Below are 21,461 nucleotides of genomic sequence, written 5' to 3'. Positions count from 1 at the left end.
TATTTTAAAAACGCTCGAGTAACCGAGTGATGTTATAATTAAATAGCGGAAATATAATGAACGTTACTCACGGAAACTATTACTTTAAATACGAAAGATTATGTTTTTAAAAAAAAAGACGGTGTTAAAATTAAATTTAACGGAAAAACGCGGGATGTTACATTATCCACACCTCAAAAGAAATTTCGTCCCGAAATTTAGTTGGAAGTAGTAGTTGTTGAATCTTACTCGAGACCTTGCGTTGTAAATTCTACGAATAAGTGAAGGTACGTCCTTGAGTATTTCCACGAATTTTGACGGTCGGGATCATATGTTGTTTTAAGGTTTGGCTTCCATGATTCATGGTTTCAACCGGTCCTCCTAGGAAGTGAGGGTTATCGTCGATAGTGAGTTCATCAAAGGAGATAACAAGTTCTCGTTTCGCAAAACACGTCTTTGAGTTGATACATTGAATGTAGGATAAACGGAGACCCAAAATGAGTCGGAAAAGTCTAAACGGCTAGCTACGGGTCCAAAACACCCCCAAGAATTTAAAGGATCAAAATATCGCGGATTTAGCTTCCTACGTTTTCCCGAAACGGATTGCACCCTTCCAAGGTGCGACTCTTAACGTGACGCGGTTTCCCACGTGGAATTTGAAATGTTTACGTCTAACATCGGCGCAGCTCTTGGTGATTACGAGTCGCGTAGGGTTTTGCCTGAATATGAATAAATTTTCTCGGTTGCTCATGAATAACCTCGGCCCCGGTGAATTGATCATCGTTTACTTGGTTCGACAAAGGAGAGTGACGTTTCCGGTCACACGTGGTTTCAAAAGGAGTGACGTTAAAACTCGAATGAAAATCATTGTAGTACGAGGATTCGGTTAAAGGAAAATATTTTTCTCAAGTAAATTTGAAGTTGGTAATACAAATTCGTATTATGGTTTCCAAGGTTTAAATCGCATGTTTGTTCGGTCCGTCGGGTTGTGGATGGTACGCGGTACTCATGTCTGAACGCGGTCCCGAGGCTTCTTGTAAAACTAGAAGTGAAACGAGTATTTCGATACGGGATAATTAACAAAGATACACCGTGTTGGAATAGAATCTCTTAAGATATGTTTGAACGAGTCAGTTAGGGTTCGAAAAAAAAATGTTCGTTAGGACTATTCACCCTCGTGGCGAATACTTATGTAATATGAGGAGTTTCTCTATCCATGGAGAAATGTTACAAGGAGTTTCTTTAAACGGAAATGCGAACGGTAAAGATAGTAGTGAAATGAGGACTTAGAATAGGATGAGTTTACATCTCGAGGTTGCCATAACGTGCCTCTAGTTGTCAAAAGTTGAAGTCTGGAAGAGAAACGAGATCGTACACGTAGTTGTTTAGTTCGGGGTTGAATAATAGTTGGCCGATTATTAGAAACACAATGACATTAAGTCAAAGAAGAGTGAAGTATCATTGGATCGTGTGTTATCTTAAGCTCCAGTAATATCAGACGGTAACGGTGAAATAACAGAGATATGTAGCGTGGTATGTGATGACGAGAAAATTGATCGGATCCACAATTTAGTATTAGAATTCTTCGCGCAACATAACGAATTTCAGTTACACTGATTTTGAGTCGAGAGAGCATGCCTTCCGGCGTTCATGTAGAAATATTTTCATAATTGAGTTCCATCTGGTGCTATACGATTTTTAACTAGAAATGTTGGTGTGAAGAATCACGCTCAAGGTTCGAACACGGAGAGGTTTAGAGTTTTCCTTAGTGAGTTAACGAGTTTAAAAGTCGTGTGACACGAGAAAAGTCAGAAATGAATCTTCGGTAACAACCGGTGAGATCTAATATTTTTACGAATATAAGTCTGAATTGGGAGAGTTTCCTGATTACATGTGGCTTGATTTCGAGATTGATTGTAATGCCTTGACCATTAACATCATGGTCTAGAATATTGGACTTCGTTCAACAGAAATTCTCACTCGGAGAATTTGGTATAGAGTTGCTCTTTTCTCAAAAGTTCGAGCTTAAGATGGTGATGTTGTTCGTTTTCCTTCTTTACTTGAATAAGTTAAGATGTCATCTATAAATACGATAACAGATTAGTCTATATGAATTTGCATACGCGGTTCGAGAGGTTTGTGGATACGGGCGTGCCTTGGATAAATCGAATGGTACCAAGAGAGATTTACAACTAACGTTGTGAGTTCGGAAGATGGCTTAGGAGACATCGTCTCCCTTAACCCCCAATTGGTGATAACCGGAACGGAGGTCGATTTGGAACATACGGGATTCGTGCAAATAATCATGAGGTCATGGATGCGAGGGAGAGGGTATCGGTTTCCAACCGAAAATTACTCAGTTCACAATAATCTATACAAGATGATGGGGAAACATTTTTTTTTTTTTTTTTTTTTTTTTTTTTTTTTTTTTTTTTTTTTTTTTTACGAAATAGGTTCCGAGCTCCCTAGTTCTATAGGTGTCAAGTCAAAAGTCTTAACGTATTTCCTCCAATAAAATTTATAGGTACACAATATTTTTCCGTCGGTCACTTAAATCGTCTAAGTAGTATCTGGGGGAAAGAGGTGAAATATAAAGAGCATGAGTCAAATCCTTGGTTATAAAACGTCTAGCGGTAATCGAATCGAACAAGTATGAAATATACGGTTTGTTGTGAAGAAACGTACCCGTTACTAGTCCATCGTCGTTCCGGGCATCCTAGGTGTCGATGTTGAAGGTTCAACGGCGTGCGTTGGGGTTGATTTTCTTATTTGGGCACACATTCCTAAAATGACCCAGTTGGCCACATTCGAAGCAAGCATCCGTTCTGTGTGCGTTGGGCATCTTTCGAGCGACGGGTCCTTGGCGCCGGTGGCGAAACCTGCCACATCCTTCAAAGTGATGCTTGTGGCATTCGTCACAAAAAGGCAGCTTTCCGGCATAGCCTTTCTTGTCGTTGGAGGTAAAAGGCTTCTTGGCGGGGTTGTTGTTATTGTTGTGGTTGCTTGATTGAGAGGCTTCCCATGTTCTTTTGTTGTTACTCGGGTGGTTCTCGACCATTGGTGCCGGTGCTTCCATTTCATTCACCGTTTCTAAGGCTTGGCGGGCCATTGTTAAAGCCTCTTGTAGGTTAGTGGGTTGAGATGTCATTACCTTGTGTTGAATGCTCTTAGGGAGGCCATCCATGTAAAGTTCGATTCTTAGGGATTCGGGAGTCATGAGAATTGGACACATCGAGACTAGTTCGGTAAACCGTTGATTATAAGCTCCGAGGTCATTCCCGACCGTTCTTAAATTCCTTAGCCCTTGCTCGAGCCTTCGAGTCTCATCGCGCGGGAAGTATTCGGTGATCATTCTTTCTCTTAATTCGGTCCAAGAGAGTGTAAGGGCTTCATCGATACCCACTGATTGTACATACGTGTTCCACCATGAGAGAGCGATACCGGTGAAAGTGAGGGTGGAAAACTTGACCTTATCTTGGTCTCGACAACCGCTTGTGTTAAAAATGGTCTCCATTTGTTCAAACCATCGGGTGAGAGTAACCGGTCCTCCGGTTCCATCGAAAGTGGGAGGATTGTACTTCATGAAGTTCTTGTAGGAGCAACCTTCGATTGAATTACCGGCTCCATGATTGTTGTTGTTAGAAAAGTGATCGGTCACGGCCGTACCCACGGCGGAGGTTATCATTCGTTGAAGAGCTTGTTCTAGGGTTTCGAGAGGAGTATTGTGTTGACCTTGGTGAGCCATTGTTCCTTCATGAGACAAGAATATCGTTGGTTAGTATTTTCAACAATACTAACCGTGGCATGGAATAAGAATATCGTTGACTCGCCTTAAATTCTCTATGTCATAATGTCGGAACGTCCATGTGAATCACCGTAATATAATCCCGGAAATTATATTACCCTGATTCTCATGTGCATTTAACATTACTTCATAAAGTCAAGGTGGCGCACCAACAAAATTTATCAACGTAAGATCAAGATCGAATACGAGTTAGGTATGATAGAAGAGTTCGAGTATAAATGCACAAATAGTCAAGTAATTCCTACTTCAGTCTATATGCCGGTTGTAGTCTAGATTCACCTATGTACCCTATGACTCGGGGTGGACACAAATGAACTCTAAATCCCTACAACCAAAGCTCTGATACCAACTGTAGCGACCCCGACAAATCGTCAAGTGACGGCGTCGGCTACGTGGGTCCCATTACCTGATTATAAGTCTTTAAGATAACGTTTGACCAAAATATGTCGCCTTCATTTCAAAATAAAGATTGTTTCAAAGTTTACAAGGATTGTTCAACCAAAAGTTAAGTTACAACGTTATAAGTACGATTGAAATCTAGGCGACACGGTTTAAAGTAAAGTCAAAAGACGCTCCATGAAATGCATGTATACTCGACATCGGATGCAAGTATCAAATAGTAAGCGGAAGCATGTTTCACATATCGTGCATGACCTGAGAAAAACATAGAAATCTGTCAACGAAAACGTTGGTGAAATCATAGGTTTAAGTAAGTAAGTACAAGTGAACCACAAGATTTGCATCAATGAAATAATAGTAATACATTCCAAAAGTTGTTTCACGAGCACCCAATTATCAAAGCTTAACATTCCTTCCATTGTATACCCCATCACTTAGTGCTAGAACAAACACTGATTCTCGAAAATATATTTCATCCGTAGACGGTAGCGAACCGTCAAGGATGAGGGCTGTCAAACCCATATGGCCATATAACATAAGTTCTCGCTTACACCCGGCAAGTGTAACTAATGATAATCGAATTGAGGATTTTGTTCTAAACTCGTATGTAGAATGTTTGTTTTCCCGTTCTTGTGTTCACTTAGTTCAAAAGAATCGTTTATGTTTTCTCATCCCAATATAAGTTCAAAAAGAGTAAAAGTGGGACTATGATCTCACCTCGAGTGCACGAGTATAAAAGTACTTCAACAAGTAAACGTGTGCATGAAAGTTGCTTAGCCTTGACCTAAACAAGTAAGTTATATCAATTAACCGGTTACGACACAAGGTCGGGTGAAATGTGTTCAATTAGTCCTATGGCTCGACACGACTCGATTATGTAGCATGTGAAGCAAATTGTCAAGTTTCATGCAAGATACAAGTATAAAAGCATGTTAGGAAGATTGCATTAAAAGTTTGGTTAAGTTTGACTAAAAGTCAAACTTGGTCAAAGTCAACAAAAAAAAAGTCAACGCGTTCGGGTTCGGTCCCGAACTATTTTTCTGAGGTTTTTACTCATATATAAGCATATTAGAACAAGTTTCATGTGAATCGGAGGTCGATAGCTAGTCAAACATTTCACGTGAAACGGGACGAGGAGGTCAGAATCTGACCAGGCACATCGGCGCGCCGCGCGGGGAAGGGGCGCGCCGCGCCACCCTCTGTGCAGGGATTTCTGGTCAGTTTTCAAAGTATGCACGAACCAAAACACAAACAATCACATTTTATGATCCGCAAACAATTAGAACATGTATTTTATATCATCGGAAAGCTATTTCGACAAGGAATACAACTAACCACATATCATCAATCAAAAACATCATTTACAATAAACGAAAACTCGTCAATTGATCGAGAAAGGTTTATTTTCAAGTTTCAAGTTCGTAAAACGTATTTTATGATTCGGGAATCCAATTTACACATACGATATGCCGTTTTGAAGGTAATGAAGCATACATTACTACTAGACACTAACAATTAACATTCCATGGCATTTAAGCATCCAAAAGTTCATGTCAAGAACTATCAAACCCTAGTCAAACATCACAAAATCATTAATCGGGTTTTTGAAGTTTCCTTAATCAACCTACACATCCAAATGTGGCTAATGATACTAGTAACACAATTAAAACATGCACTTTAACAATCTAACAACATTAACTCATCCAAAATCAAGGATTAAGCATCCACTTTTCATTTTCAAGCTAGTTACACCAAAACATCAAGATCGAGCATACAAGTCATATAATCATGCTAGACACGAGCCATAGACACTAACTAACAACATTTCAAGTCAAAAACACGAATTTAAAGAAATCTAGAGTTTTAGAAATGTTACCCAAAATCGGTGTAGTTAGTATCAAATCGTAGAGGATGAAGAGAGGATCACGAAAATGTAATTTGTTTTGTTGTAAGCCTCCTAGATCGAATTTAGATGATGATTTAGTGAAGTTGGGAGAAATGGGGTTCTTGAGCTAGAGAGAAAAGGGAGAGAGATGGAGGGATTGAATGGATGAGAATGGTGGGTTGACTAGTTGACCTAGTCAACTAGTTTGCCCACTTGACAACTTCGGTCCCTCAAGTTTCAAAGCGGGTGCGGGAATTAACCAACGAAATATTTTAAAAACGCTCGAGTAACCGAGTGATGTTATAATTAAATAGCGGAAATATAATGAACGTTACTCACGGAAACTATTACTTTAAATACGAAAGATTATGTTTTTAAAAAAAAAGACGGTGTTAAAATTAAATTTAACGGAAAAACGCGGGATGTTACACTACAAAGGCTAGTAATTGCATCCGATACGTTATAGACCATAATTAAAAGCATATCAGGGGACATTGCCTTAACAGTTTCTTGTTCAACGCTTTCCTTTACAACTGGACGGTAGTTTACCGAAAGGTAACATACGGAGCAAGTATATTGGACGTGTTGCTTTCCCAATATACGGTTAGCAAGTGGGTGACACAAAACCGCAAGTGTTGAGCTAAAATTTTCAAATCTGAAACCCACCAAACCCACAAAAACAATTTGCAAACACCGGTGAAGGGTTATTCCGGAAAACTTATCTAGGGTAAAAACTAGATTTAATTTTCAAAAGATCAAATGTTTTCATAAATATCCAATTTCCTTAATGGATCTAAATTTTTATAGTCATGTGGGACTGTAACCATAACGTTACTACCATTGTTCATACCGTCGTAATGAAATCACTGATGTACAAAGTGTGAAGAATAAAGAAGTGATTCTAGTATATTTCAAGACTATATTGCTTGAGGACAAGCAACGCTCAAGTGTGGGAATATTTGATAATGCTAAAAACGGACATATATTTCATAGCATTATCCTTCAAGAAAGACAAGCTTTTAGTTGCAGTTGTCCTATTTACAAGGAATGTTCGTTTAAATATTAAAAGGTGAAGACAAAAGGCAGATTCGATAAATTGAAGACATAAACGACCAAAAAGCTAAAAAGTACAAAGTACAAGCAAAGAGGTTCAAATTATTGATAAGGAACGCCTAAAAATGGCAAGAGTACAAGCCACAAAATGCAAAGTACAAGATATTAAATCATACGAAAGGACGTTCGAAAATCCGAAACCGAGACATGAACCAGCTTTCAACGTACGACGCAACGGACCGAAAGTTACAAATTAATTATGTATATAAATATAATATAATATATAATTAATTATATAAATTATATATTTATATTATATTTATATAATAAAATCCGTCGGCAAGCTTGGAGCCAAACTTATGTTATCTGGAATCAGGGGCTCCGCACTCGCGGAGCTTTGAAGACAAAAACCTCCGCACTCGCAGAGGTCAAACAGTATTACGTGGGCCTATAAAAGGCCGAGCATTCGGTCAATTTTTACACATCTTTTTCTCTTCATTCATCAACGTATATGTATATATATTTATATTTTAATTTTAATTTTAATTTTAATTTCCAATAATAAGGGTATGTTAGCGAATGTTGCAAGGGTGTGAGTCAAAATTCTGTCCGTGTAACGCTACGCTATTTTTAATCATTGTAAGTTATGTTCAACCTTTTTAATTTAATGTCTCGTAGCTAAGTTATTATTATGCTTATTTAAAACGAAGTAATCATGATGTTTATCTAAATACTAAAATTGGGTAATTGGGCTTTGTACCATAATTGGGGTTTGGACAAAAGAACGACGCTTGTGGAAATTAGACTATGGGCTATTAATGGCCTTTATATTTGTTTAACTAAATGATAGTTTGTTAATTTTAATATAAAGATTTACAATTGGACGTACCTATAAATAACCATATACACTCGATCAGACACGATGGGCGGGATATTTATATGTACGAATAATCGTTCATTTAACCGGACACGGAAATGGATTAATAGTTAATAGATTTATTAAAACAAGGGTGAAATTATGTACAAGGACACTTGGCGTAATTGTTAACAAAGTATTAAAACCTTGGATTACACGCAGTCGATATCGTGGTGTAATTATTAAACTAAGTATTAATACCTTGTTACAGTTTAAGTCCCCAATTAGTTGGAATATTTGACTTCGGGTATAAGGATAATTTGACGAGGACACTCGCACTTTATATTTATGACTGATGGACTGTTATGGACAAAAACCAGACGGATATATTAAATAATCCAGGACAAAGAGCAATTAACCCATGGGAATAAACTAAAATCAACACGTCAAACATCATGATTACGGAAGTTTAAATAAGAATAATTTCTTTATTTTCATATTTAATTGCACCTTTAATTATTGCACTTTTATTTATTGTTATTGTATTTAATTGCACTTTTATTTATTGTCATTGTATTTAATTGCACTTTTAATTATCGTACTTTTTAATTATCGTAATTTTATTTTATCGCACTTTTATTTATCGCAATTTCATTATCGTTATATACTTTACGCTTTAAATTAAGTCTTTTATTTATTTAATATTTTACATTAGGTTTTAACTGCGACTAAAGTTTTAAAATCGACAAACCGGTCATTAAACGGTAAAAACCCCCTTTTATAATAATAGTATTACTTATATATATTTGTATTTTTATAAATTAAAACTAATATAGCGTTAAACTTTGTTAAAAAGATTCCCTGTGGAACGAACTGGACTTACTAAAAACTACACTACTGTATGATTAGGTACACTGCCTATAAGTGTTGTAGCAAGGTTTAGGTATATCCATTTTATAAATAAATAAATATCTTGTGTAAAATTGTATCGTATTTAATAGTATTTCCTAGTAAAAATAAAGCTATTTCATATACACCTCGCATAACATCAGTATGGTCCGACCTTGTGACCATTTTTGGAGTCTTTAGGGTGTACTAGTATGTTAGGATTGATGATTGGATGAAATTTCATGTTCGGATCATCGAAATCCGAGCCACGGATCACCCGTTATGACTAAAACATGTTTTTGAACGGATTAAAGCTCCAAGTTGAATAATGGCTGTAGGTCACGACTTGGTGGCTGTTCTTGGGGTGTTCTTGAGCACACTAATGTGTCGGGTGGGTTGGTTAGGCGAATATATATATAAGACTCACCGAAAACTGATTCTCGGGGCTCAAGTTATGACCCGATGAACTTTTAATTAAAACTTATGGTTATTAAATAAGACATATGATATAAATAATGAACTTCATTATTAATAAATTACTTATGATGTAAAAATTAATTAATTTAATTTAAGACTTATGATATATATATTTATTATATCATTTATTAATTAATTATGATTTAATTAAACTTTTAACTAAACTTATGATTAATAATACTTTTATTATTAATGAAAAATACTTATGGTAAGTATTAAACTTATATTATGAGATTATTATAATAAGACTTATAATAAGGATTAACTAATTATTTAATTATTATAAGGCTTAGTTATTATTTAATTATAATTTAATTATTAAATACTTATGATTTAATAAATATAATTAGAAACTTATGATATGATTAATAATTCATTATTAATTAATAATACTTATGATATGATTTAAAATTTATTAATAATTAATAATACTTATATTATGATTGATATTTAATTACTTAATTAAATACTTATGTTATATTAATTATATCATTTAAACTTATGAAAACTTTAATAATTCATTTTAATTTAATTAAACTTATGATATGACATAATTATACATATTTGACTTTAAATAACATTATAACCTATAACCTATGTTATTATTATAACTTATACTTTTAAAATTAATGTTGACTATTTTTGACTAAGGTTGAATTTTGAGTTGACTTTCGGTTGACTTTGACTTTCAGTTGACTTTTGTTGACTTTCTAATTAAGGAAACTTTCCTAACTTAATAACTTTCTAAAATAGAAACTTTCCTAAAATAGAAACTTTCCTAAAATAGAAACTTTTCTAAAATAGAAACTCTCCAAAAATGAAAACCTGCTAAAAATAAAAAGTGTGTGTCCGTACGCTGTTCCGATCAAACCGATGCATGTTGAGTATTGTTCTATGTCTACTTGCAACATGTACAATAGATATCATACTAAGATTTGACCTAAGTTAGTTATTTATATCGACCTGCTTTATTTATAGGTCGGCGTTGTGAACATCCCTGATCACTTTACTTCATTTGCTGTTCGCATTATTGTGTGGTTACTTCGTTTACTTTAAGGTGAGTTATAGTCCCGTTTTACGTACTTTTTAAAGTATATTTTTTAGATGTGGTTACATTCATTTTATTTTACGTTTAGACACAAGTGACAATTAAATTAAATTATTCATTATGAGTTGAACAAAAATATTCCCTAGTCTGGTAACTGTAATCACTGGTTTCTACTGGTGAACGTGAATCCTACGGATAGATCTATCGGGTTTGACAACCCCATTTCGAGCTAGTCGCGCTAGCAATTTATAATCGAAATGTTTAGTACTTTGTATTTAGTTGAAGATACACTTGTTCAGTGTATATTATTATTGTATTTGGAAAGGGTAAATAAAGGGTTAAGTGGTTACCAGGTGGATCATTGATAATGGAATAATATTTTATGTTTTCTAACATTTTAAATCTTGTGGTCTAAAGCTTATACGTTTATTTAAACCTATAATTCACTCAACATTTTTGTTGACAGTTTACTCGCATGTTTTCACAGGTACTTGAGTTTGTTTGATGCTACCGCTGTGTTAGAAGAGTCTGCATGCATTTGGGCAGATTTTTGTTAAACATTTATGAAACTTTGAACTTGCATTCTATTTTTTGATAATTTAAACTTGTGGGTTTTGTGGACAATGTTTTAATGTCAACTTTGGTTATTAATATGTTGGGTTGTTTAAACCACATATTTTGGTATGTTTCCTTTTTTGGAAACTTTTGAAATATAAGAATGCAATGTCGTTTATTAAATTCATTTAAGTCCGATCAAGCTGTAGGACCAAGTGACGGAGCCGTTAAGTGTTTTGACGGGGCCATCACAGTTGGTATCAGAGCTCTGGTTATAGGGAACTAGGCAGTCATAATGTGGTCAACCCGTGGTTTTTAGGGTGTATTAGAGTCTAGTCTACAGCCCGACCCTTTTTGTTATAGCATTATTATGCATTTCATTTCGTATGAGGAATAATTATAAGTTATTGCTTATGATATTTCTTTGTTATATGTAGTTTGTGGTTTTACTGTTTGTAGATGTCGGCTTCAAGCAACACTTCCGTTCCTGCTCCCGTTTCACCGTCTACTGCCGCTCGTCGTGCAAGACAATCTCGCCTAAGAGATCCTGTTAACTACTACATGGCTACCATCACTCACTTGACCAGGGCATATACGAATGAGACTCGCAATGACGCTCTTAGCGACTGTCTGTGTGTCTTGCCACATAATGAGGTGATGGATGAGATTAGAGCTGCTATGGATTCGTTCGTTAGCTTCAAGAATAGGATCGAGTTCGAGACTAGGAAGGGTAACCGTGAGTTGGACGCTAAGTTTGAGGCTCTTGAGAGCGTGGTTCGTGGTTTGAAGACTGAGTTGGAGGATGTGAAAGGAAAGTTGAGGAATTATGAGACTCCTGACGAGCCTCATACCGTCCCAGCTTATCATACCCGCTCCAAACAGATGTGATGTGATGATTCGTGATTGATTATTTATTTCATAAGACTTAATGTCCTTTTATACATTCATTTTGGGGTAATGTACGGCGTTTTGCCGAGGATTCTATTAAGGATTTTGTTATGGGATATTTTTTTCATTTATGTATGGATGGTTATTTCTTTTATAACATCTGGTTATCGTTATCATATTTTAATTCCTGATGTTGTGACTCTTGGCATGTTATATTATGCGTAATATAGTTCATCTATGTTAGGTGCTATGTATGTTGTATGATTTCTATCATTAAGTATGTATGCATGTGGTGGCTATTTCTATAACTATCATAACTATCATGTTATTACTCATAGTATTTATTGACTATTATTTTAATGGTTAATATTTTCGTGTTCGATCTATTCCTTTATAACACTGGTATTATTCTTAGTACTAACGGTTGTGTTATTCTGTTTTGAAGATCATGCCTCCCCGTGAGTCCAACGAAGCTCGCATGCAACGTCTTATTTCTGAAGGGATAGCAGCTGCTATGGCAGCTAATGCTAATGCTAATGCGAATAACAACAACCAGGTGAGGTGCTCCCACAAGACGTTTATGGCTAGTCGTCTACAAGAATTTAGTGGCACTGAAGGACCCTTTGGACTTACTCGTTTGTTTGAGAAGATTGAGTCTATTTTTAGGGTTAGCCGAGTCCGAGAGGAGGATAAGGTTAGTTTTGCAAGCTGCACTCTTAAAGATAGTGCATTAACTTGGTGGAACAACTTGGTGAATAGTTTGGGGAATGATGTGGGGTACGGTTTGACTTGGAACAATTTTAAAGAAAGAATGATCACCCGTTATCGTCCCCGGGGTGAATTTAAGAAGTTAGAGGCTGAGCTTAAGAACTTAAAGATGAAGGGCACCGAATTAGATGCCTATGAGCAAAGGTTCTTTGAGTTGACATTGTTGTGTCCCAATACTTATGCTGATGAGAATCTTAAGATTGAAGCTTATATTGATGGGTTATCTGAGAAAATTGAGCATGGGGTTGAGTCTAGTGAGCCCCAGACTATTGAAACTACCATGTCTATAGCGCATAAGCTTAATGATAAGATTTTGAGGAGAAGTAAGGCAGCTGTGACTGATGCCAGTGAGGAAGTTGTTAAGAAGGCTGATATTGGGAAAAGGAAGTGGGATAACAACTGCAACCAGAATCAAAATCAGCAGAAGAAACAAGATACTTCTGGTTCTAATAACCATAATCATCGTGTTTGTCCTCGATGTTATAAGGCTCATGATGGTTATTGTACGGTTACTTGTAAGAGGTGTTCCAAGCAGGGACACATTACTAATGATTGTACAGTGCTTATGCCGGGTTCTGCTACTCCTTCTACAGGTGGTAGTAACAATGCTGGTAACAATGGTGGTAATGGTAATGGTAATGGGAAGCCAAGAAATGGTTGTAATCAGAGAGTTTGTTATGAATGTGGTAAGCCGGGGAATTTTCGTGATGTCTGCCCTAACAAGAAGACTACTGAGAATGCACGTGGAAGAGCATTCAACATTAATGCCAGGGATGCTGAGGAAGATCCAACACTTGTTATGGATACGTTCCCGGTCAACGATTTATCAGTTTATGTACTATTTGATTCGGGGGCTGATTTGAGTTTTGTGTCGAGTAAATTAAGTCCAAAAATCAAAACTCCGTTAACTCCTCTAGACAATACTTATGTTGTAGAGATATCTAATGGTAAAGTGCTTACTAAGACTGTGTATCATAAATGTAACATTAATCTGGCTGGTAGAGATTTTGAGGTAGATTTGATACCGATTGACCTAGGCAGTTTTGACGTTGTTATTGGTATGGATTAGTTGTCTGTGAATCGTGCTGAGGTTGTGTGTTATGAGAAAGCTATTCGTATTACTAATGTGGTTAGAGAGCTGCTGATGGTTTTTGGGGATAAGAAATGCAGACAGTTATATCTTATTAGCTGTTTGAAAGTTCATAAACATCTTCGCAAAGGCTGTCACGCTATTCTAGCCCATGTTGTTGATTCTGATAGAGAAGAGAAGAGCGTTGGTGATGTTCATATTGTTAGAGATTTTCCCGAGGTATTTCCCGAAGATTTATCTGGTCTTCCGCCGCAACGCGCGGTAGAATTTCAAATCGATCTTGTTCCCGGTGCTGCTCCTGTAGCACGTGCTCCTTATCGACTTGCGCCTTCCGAACTTCAAGAATTGTCAAGTCAACTTCGTGAGTTGTTAGACAAGGATTTTATTCATCCTAGTTCGTCCCCCTTGGGGAGCTCCTGTTCTATTTGTTAAGAAGAAAGATGGTTCATTTCGTTTGTGTATTGATTATCGTGAATTGAACCAGCTTACAGTTAAGAATCGTTACCCTCTTCCTAGAATTGATGATCTGTTCGATCAGCTTCAAGGTTCGTCTATTTATTCAAAAATCGATCTTCATTCCAGTTATCATCAACTGCGTGTTAAAGAATCTGATGTTCCAAAAACTATTTTTCGCACCCGTTATGGTCACTAAGAATTCCTTGTTATGCCGTTCGGATTGACAAATGCACTTGCTGTGTTCATGGACCTCATGAACCGTGTGTGTAGACCCTATCTGGACAAATTCGTTATTGTTTTCATCGACGACATCCTTATTTATTCCAAGAGTGATGAAGAGCACAAAAACATTTGAAGTTGGTGCTTCATTTGTTGAGGAAAGAAGAGTTGTATACTAAGTTCTCTAAGTGTGCTTTCTGGTTAAGAGAAGTTCAATTCCTTGGATATATCGTTAGTAAACAGGGAATACAGGTTGATCCTGCTAAGATTGAGGGAATCGAGAAGTGGGAAATTCTGAAAACTCCTACTCAGGTTCGTCAGTTTCTAGGGTTGGCAGGTTACTATAGAAGGTTCATTCAAGATTTCTCTCGTATAGCGAAACCTCTGACCGCTTTAACGCACAAGGGGAAGAAGTATGAGTGAAAGGATGAACAAGAGATTGCTTTTCAAACTCTGAAGAAGAAGTTGACTACCGCTCCGATATTGTCACTTCCTGAGGGTAATGATGATTTTATCGTTTATTGTGATGCTTCGCGTCAGGGCTTTGGTTATGTTTTGATGCAACGAAAGAAATTTATTGCATACGCATCACGACAGTTGAAGATCCATGAACATAACTATACAACCCATGATTTAGAGTTGGGAGCAGTTGTATTTGCGGTTAAGATTTGGAGACATTATCTTTATGGGGTCAAAAGTACGGTGTACACTGATCACAAAAGTCTTCAACATATCCTTGATCAGAAACAGTTGAATATGAGGTGACGAAGATGGATTGAGACGTTGAATGATTATGATTGCGAACTTTTATATCATCTGGGAAAAGCCAATGTTGTGGCCTATGCGTTAAGTCGTAAAGAAAGGGCTAAACCTCGCAGGTTTAGAGCCTTGAATATGACAATTCGAACTAACCTCGCTAGGCAGATTCTTGAGGCACAACAAGAAGCCTTAAAGGAGGAGAATTTTATGAACGAGAAAGTCAGAGGCATGGCTAAGAATTTTGCGGTACGAGCAGATGGTACTAGATACTTTGCAGGATGCCTTTGGGTTCTGAAGTTTAGTGATCTGCGACAACTTGTTTTAGATGAGGCTCATAAGTCTAGGTACTCTATTCATCCTGGTTCAGAAAAGATGTATCATGATCTTAAGGAGCTGTATTGGTGGCCTAATTTGAAACCTGATGTGGCTACTTATGTGGCTAAGTATTTGACCTGTGCTAAGGTCAAAGCTGAACATCAAAAACCGTCTGGACTTTTGGTGCAACCTGAGATTCCCGAGTGGAAGTGGGAAGGTATTACGATGGATTTTATTACGAAGTTACCGAGAGTTACGGGTGGCTATGATACCATTTGGGTGATTGTAGATCGACTCACTAAGTCAGCTCACTTTTTACCGATTAAGGAAACAGATTCAATAGAGAAGCTTACTCTTTTGTATTTGAAGGAGATTGTTTCTAGACATGGTGTTCATGTATCTATCATTTCAGACCGAGACAGTCGATTTATATCGAATCCTTACAGGAAGCCTTGGGAACTAAGTTAGATATGAGCACCGCTTATCATCTGCAGACGGATGGTCAAAGTGAAAGGACCATTCAAACGTTAGAAGACATGTTACGAGTGTGTGTTATTGATTTTGGTAATGGGTGGGATAGATATTTGCCGCTAGCTGAATTTTCTTATAACAACAGTTATCATGCAAGTATTAAGGCCGCACCATTTGAAGCTCTGTATGGTAGGAAGTGTAGCTCTCCTGTCTGTTGGAATGAGGTTGGGGATGCTCAACTCACAGGTCCAGAAATTATTCATGAGACTACCGAGAAGATCGTACAGATTAAGGAAAGATTGAGAACCGCCAGAAGTCGGCAAAAGAATTATGCCAATAAGAGAAGGAATGATATTGAATTTCAGGTCTGTGACCGTGTTATGTTGAAGGTATCACCTTGGAAGGGCGTGATAAGTTTTGGTAAAAGGAAAAAGTTGAGTCCTCGTTTTGTTGGACCATTTGAGATTATTGAGAGAGTTGGACCCGTGGCTTATCGTTTTAAATTGCCACAAGAACTCAGTGCTGTTCATGATGTTTTTCATGTATCGAATTTGAAGAAGTGTTTGGCTGAGGCCGATAAAACTATTCCTCTGGAGGAACTTCATGTTGATAAGCAACTTCATTTTATTGAGGAACCTGTTGAAATTATGGATCGAGAGGTTAAGACTCTTAAGCAGAGCAGATTTCCTATTTTTCGGGTTAGATGGAACGCCATACGCGGTCCCGAGTTCACTTGGAAACCTGAAGATTAGACGAGGTAGAAGTACCCGCATTTGTTCCCAGATGCCGAGTCAACCCCTGCACCTGCTTAAATTTCGAGACGAAATTTCCGTAACGGGAAGGTACTGTAACGACCCTACTTTTTTCGTTATCTTTTTCCGTTTATTATTTAACGACCGTTAATTGTTATTCATGCCACGTCATTTCTATGACCTATATTATTATTTTTGTAATAATATATAAATTATTATGTGCTATGTGAATATTTGTATTCATATTTTAAGTTATACGTTTCTACGTGTCGCGGATTTCTATCCGGTGAATCTTTTCGGTTTTCAAACCAATGGTCGATCTTTTAGGATTTTGAAGTCCTAATTATTTTAGATATGATATTTTAATGTCATATATTTATATATAGTGTTTATATATATTTTTCGTCGCGTATTTGTTATCTCTCCGATTGTTCAATCGCGTAGTCGTGTTTTCGCGTTTCGGGTTTTGTTCGAGCGTTCGGGCCACAATGAAATTATCAAAATACAAAATGGCCCAAAATGGGGCCCACCTTACCCCATTCGGCCGAACCATTCAAGGGGAGGGGGTATACCCCATTTTTCTTTCATTTTTTTTACATCTCATTTCATTCTTCCTTTTTTTCTGAACCTAATATTTAGTTTGTGCTCTCTCCCTCTCCTCCTTTGCCTAGCCATCACCACGAACACTTTAAACCATCATCATCTTCTTCAAACAAGCTTGGATCAATCAATCATTCATATAAACGCGTTCCTCTCGTTCTTCTCTACACGTTGATATCTCTTGATTCTCGATTAGGGTATAAACCTAACCCTAGATTTTTAACTTTTCTTATATTTTACTGATTTTACATGTTATATTGATAGTATGATGATTCTATGTTATTGTATTGTTGATAGTATGCGTACAAATGCTCGTTAATTCATGATTTCGTTTTGATTGTTTTGGGACAGCAGCTTGTTTGTTCATTTCTGTAAATATAACTGATATAAAAGTGAAATTAAAGTGTTTAGATGAGTTCCTCTCATCAAGACATTAATTTTAGACTCCGGATTCATGTTATCTCGATTCCCGGAGCTCTAGATATGATTAAAATGGTGTTTAATTGAAATAAAAATGTAAGAACGAATTGGTGCAGGTATGTTCTGACATTGTGACCACTTTTGGAGTCTTTAGGGTGTACTAATATGTTAGGATTGATGATTAGATGAACTTTCATGTTCGGGTCATCGAAATCCGAGCCACGGATCACCCGTTATGACTAAAACATGTTTTTGAACGGATTAAAGCTCCAAGTTGAATAATGGCTGTAGGTCATGACTTGGTGGCTGTTCTTAGGGTGTTCTTAAGCACACTAATGTGTCAGATGGGTTGGTTAGGTGAAGATATATATAAGACTCGCCGAAAATTGATTCCCGGGGCTCAAGTTATGACCCGATGAACTTTTAATTAAAACTTATGGTTATTAAATAAGACTTATGATATAAATAATGAACTTCATTATTAATAAATTACTTATTATATAAAAATTAATTAATTTAATTTAAGACTTATGATATATATATTTATTATATCATTTATTAATTAATTATGATTTAATTAAACTTTTAACTAAACTTATGATTAATAATACTTTTATTATTAATGAAAAATACTTATGGTAAGTATTAAACTTATATTATAAGATTATTATAATAAGACTTATAATAAGGATTAATTAATTATTTAATTATTATAAGGCTTAGTTATTATTTAATTATAATTTAATTATTAAATACTTATGATTTAATAATTAAAATTAGAAACTTATGATATGATTAATAATTCATTATTAATTAATAATACTTATGATATGATTTAAAATTTATTATGAATTAATAATACTTATATTATAATTGATATTTAATTACTTAATTAAATACTTATGTTATATTAATTATATCATTTAAACTTATGAAAACTTTAATAATTCATTTTAATTTAATTAAACTTATGATATGACATAATTATATATATTTGACTTTAAATAACATTATAACCTATGTTATTATTATAACTTATACTTTTAAAATTAATTTTGACTATGTTTGACCAATGTTGACTTTTGAGTTGACTTTCGATTAACTTTGACTTTCAGTTGACTTTTGTTGACTTTCTAATTAAGGAAACTTTCCTAACTTAATAACTTTCTAAAATAGAAACTTTCCTAAAATATAAACTTTCCTAAAATAGAAACTTTTCAAAAATAGAAACTTTCCAAAAATGGAAACCTGCTAAAAATAGAAACTTTCTAAAACTAGAAAGTGTGTGTCCGTACGCTGTTCCGATCAAACCAATGCATGTTAAGTGTTGTTCTATGTATACTTGCAACATGTACAATAGCTATCATACTAAGACTTGACCTAAGTTAGTTATTTATATCGACCTGCTTTATTTATAGGTCGGCGTTGTGAACATCCCTGATCACTTTACTTCATTTGCTGTTCGCATTATTGTGTGGTTACTTCATTTACTTTAAGGTGAGTTATAGTCCCGTTTTTACGTAGTTTTCAAAGTATATTTTTGGGATGTGGTTACATGCATTTTATTTTACGTTTAGACACAAGTGGCAATTAAATTAAATTATTCATTATGAGTTGAACAAAAATATTCCCTAGTCTGGTAACTGTAATCACTGGTTTCTACTGGTGAACGCGAATCTTACGGATAGATCTATCGGGTTTGACAACCCTATTTCGAGCTAGTCGCGCTAGAAATTTATAATCGGAATGTTTAGTACTTCGTATTTAGTTGAAGATACACTTGTTCAGTGTATATTATTATTGTGTTTGACAAGGGTAAATAAAGGGTTAAGTGGTTACCAGGTGGCTCATTGATAATGGAATAATGTTTTATGTATTCTAACATTTTAAATCTTGTGGTCTAAAGCTTATAAGTTTATTTAAACCTATAATTCACTCAACATTTTTGTTGACAGTTTACTCGCATGTTTTCACAGGTGCTTGAGTTTGTTTAATGCTTCCATTGTGTTAGAAGAGTCTGCAAGCATTTGGGCAGATTTTTGTTATACATTTATGAAACTTTGAACTTGCATTCTATTTTTGGATAATTTAAACTTGTGGGTTTTGTGGACAATGTTTTAATATCAACTTTGATTATTAATATGTTGGGTTGTTTATACTACATATTTTGGTATGCTTCCTTTTTGGGAAACTTTTGAAATAAAAGAATGCAATGTCGTTTATTAAATTCATTTAAGTCCAATCAAGCTGTGGGACTAAGTGACGGAGCCGTTAAGTATTTTGACGGGGCCATCACAGCCATAAATGGCTCACCACCGACAGGATCAATCTTACCATCCAACCAATGCTTCGCCCTACCCCGCAACAAGCTAGTAGCGAGTATTGTCATCTTCTCAGGAGGGCAATCAATAGTACGAAAACACCCTTCGACATCCGAGATCCATGTTGTACTTACTAAAGGATCCGGTTTCCCGTCATACATCTGGGTTTAGTCCTCATGAAGCTCTTATGACAACGCTCCATTTCACCCCTACTTTGAATTTCGAAATACTTCCTATCCATTTCTTCTCGAAACGCTCTCATTTGCTCCGCAACAGGGCCGCAACTCTAGCGTTAAACTCATCATCATTTGTCTTGATCTCGTTTCACATCGTCATTCTAAAGAATGCAAACGATTAGTCCACGAACGTATAAACCACACACACAACACCGCCCCATCTTGCTAAACACTCGTCGTACATCACCTGTTAGACACGATTTGCACCCGTAATAAGGTTTGCAAGTCCTTATTATGCACACACGCCGTATCGACTCGTTAGTACAACGACCGCCTTGCTTAATGATATAACCCAACACAACCAAAAATTCTACGCGTTAAAAACACACGCAAGAATTACATCACAAAACAAGCCAAAATCCTAGTTAGTTCACCTAGACGCCAAGGCACTAACCTAGTTCCCGTCCAACCCGTTCAACTACAAGTCCCGCAACAATAAGCACATACAAAAGCCTAAGTCTAGGCACCTATCTCAAGTCGCCTAAATCCCTTAGACCATGCTCTGATACCACTTGAAACAACACAACCCGTATTTAAACCGGCCCGTAAATTTTTTTGTTAATACATTAATATTTAGGTCCCAATTGAAATGTCCCGTTCATATTGATTATAAACGTTCCAAATTAATTGATTTCGTCGCGAGGTTTTGACCTTTATATGATACGTTTTTCAAAGACTGCATTCATTTTTAAAACAACCATAACCTTTATTTTATCAATAAAGATTTAAAAAGTATTACGTAGATTATCAAATAATGATAATCTAAAATATACCGTTTACACACGACCATTACATAATGGTTTACAATATGAATATATTACATCAAAAATAAGTTTCTTGAATGCAGTTTTACATAATATCATACAAGCATGGACTCCAAATCTTGTCCTTATTTTAGTATGCAACAGCGGAAGCTCTTAATAATCACCTGAGAATAAACATGCTTAAAACGTCAACAAAAATGTTGGTGAGTTATAGGTTTAACCTATATATTATCAAATCATAATAATAGACCACAAGATTTCATATTTCAATACATCCCATACATAGAGATAAAATTCATAGAGTGAACACCTGGTAACCGACATTAACAAGATGCATATAAGAATATCCCCATCATTCCGGGACATCCATCGGACATGATATAAAAACTCAAAGTACTAAAGCATCCGCTACAACGGATGGGTTTGTTGGGCCCAATAGATCTATCTTTAGGATTCG

This window comes from Rutidosis leptorrhynchoides, chromosome 1 (genome assembly GCF_046630445.1).
Source record: "Rutidosis leptorrhynchoides isolate AG116_Rl617_1_P2 chromosome 1, CSIRO_AGI_Rlap_v1, whole genome shotgun sequence".
NCBI lineage: Eukaryota > Viridiplantae > Streptophyta > Magnoliopsida > Asterales > Asteraceae > Rutidosis > Rutidosis leptorrhynchoides.
The sequence above is the reverse complement of the archived record's forward strand: the minus strand, read 5'-3'. Positions refer to the sequence as shown.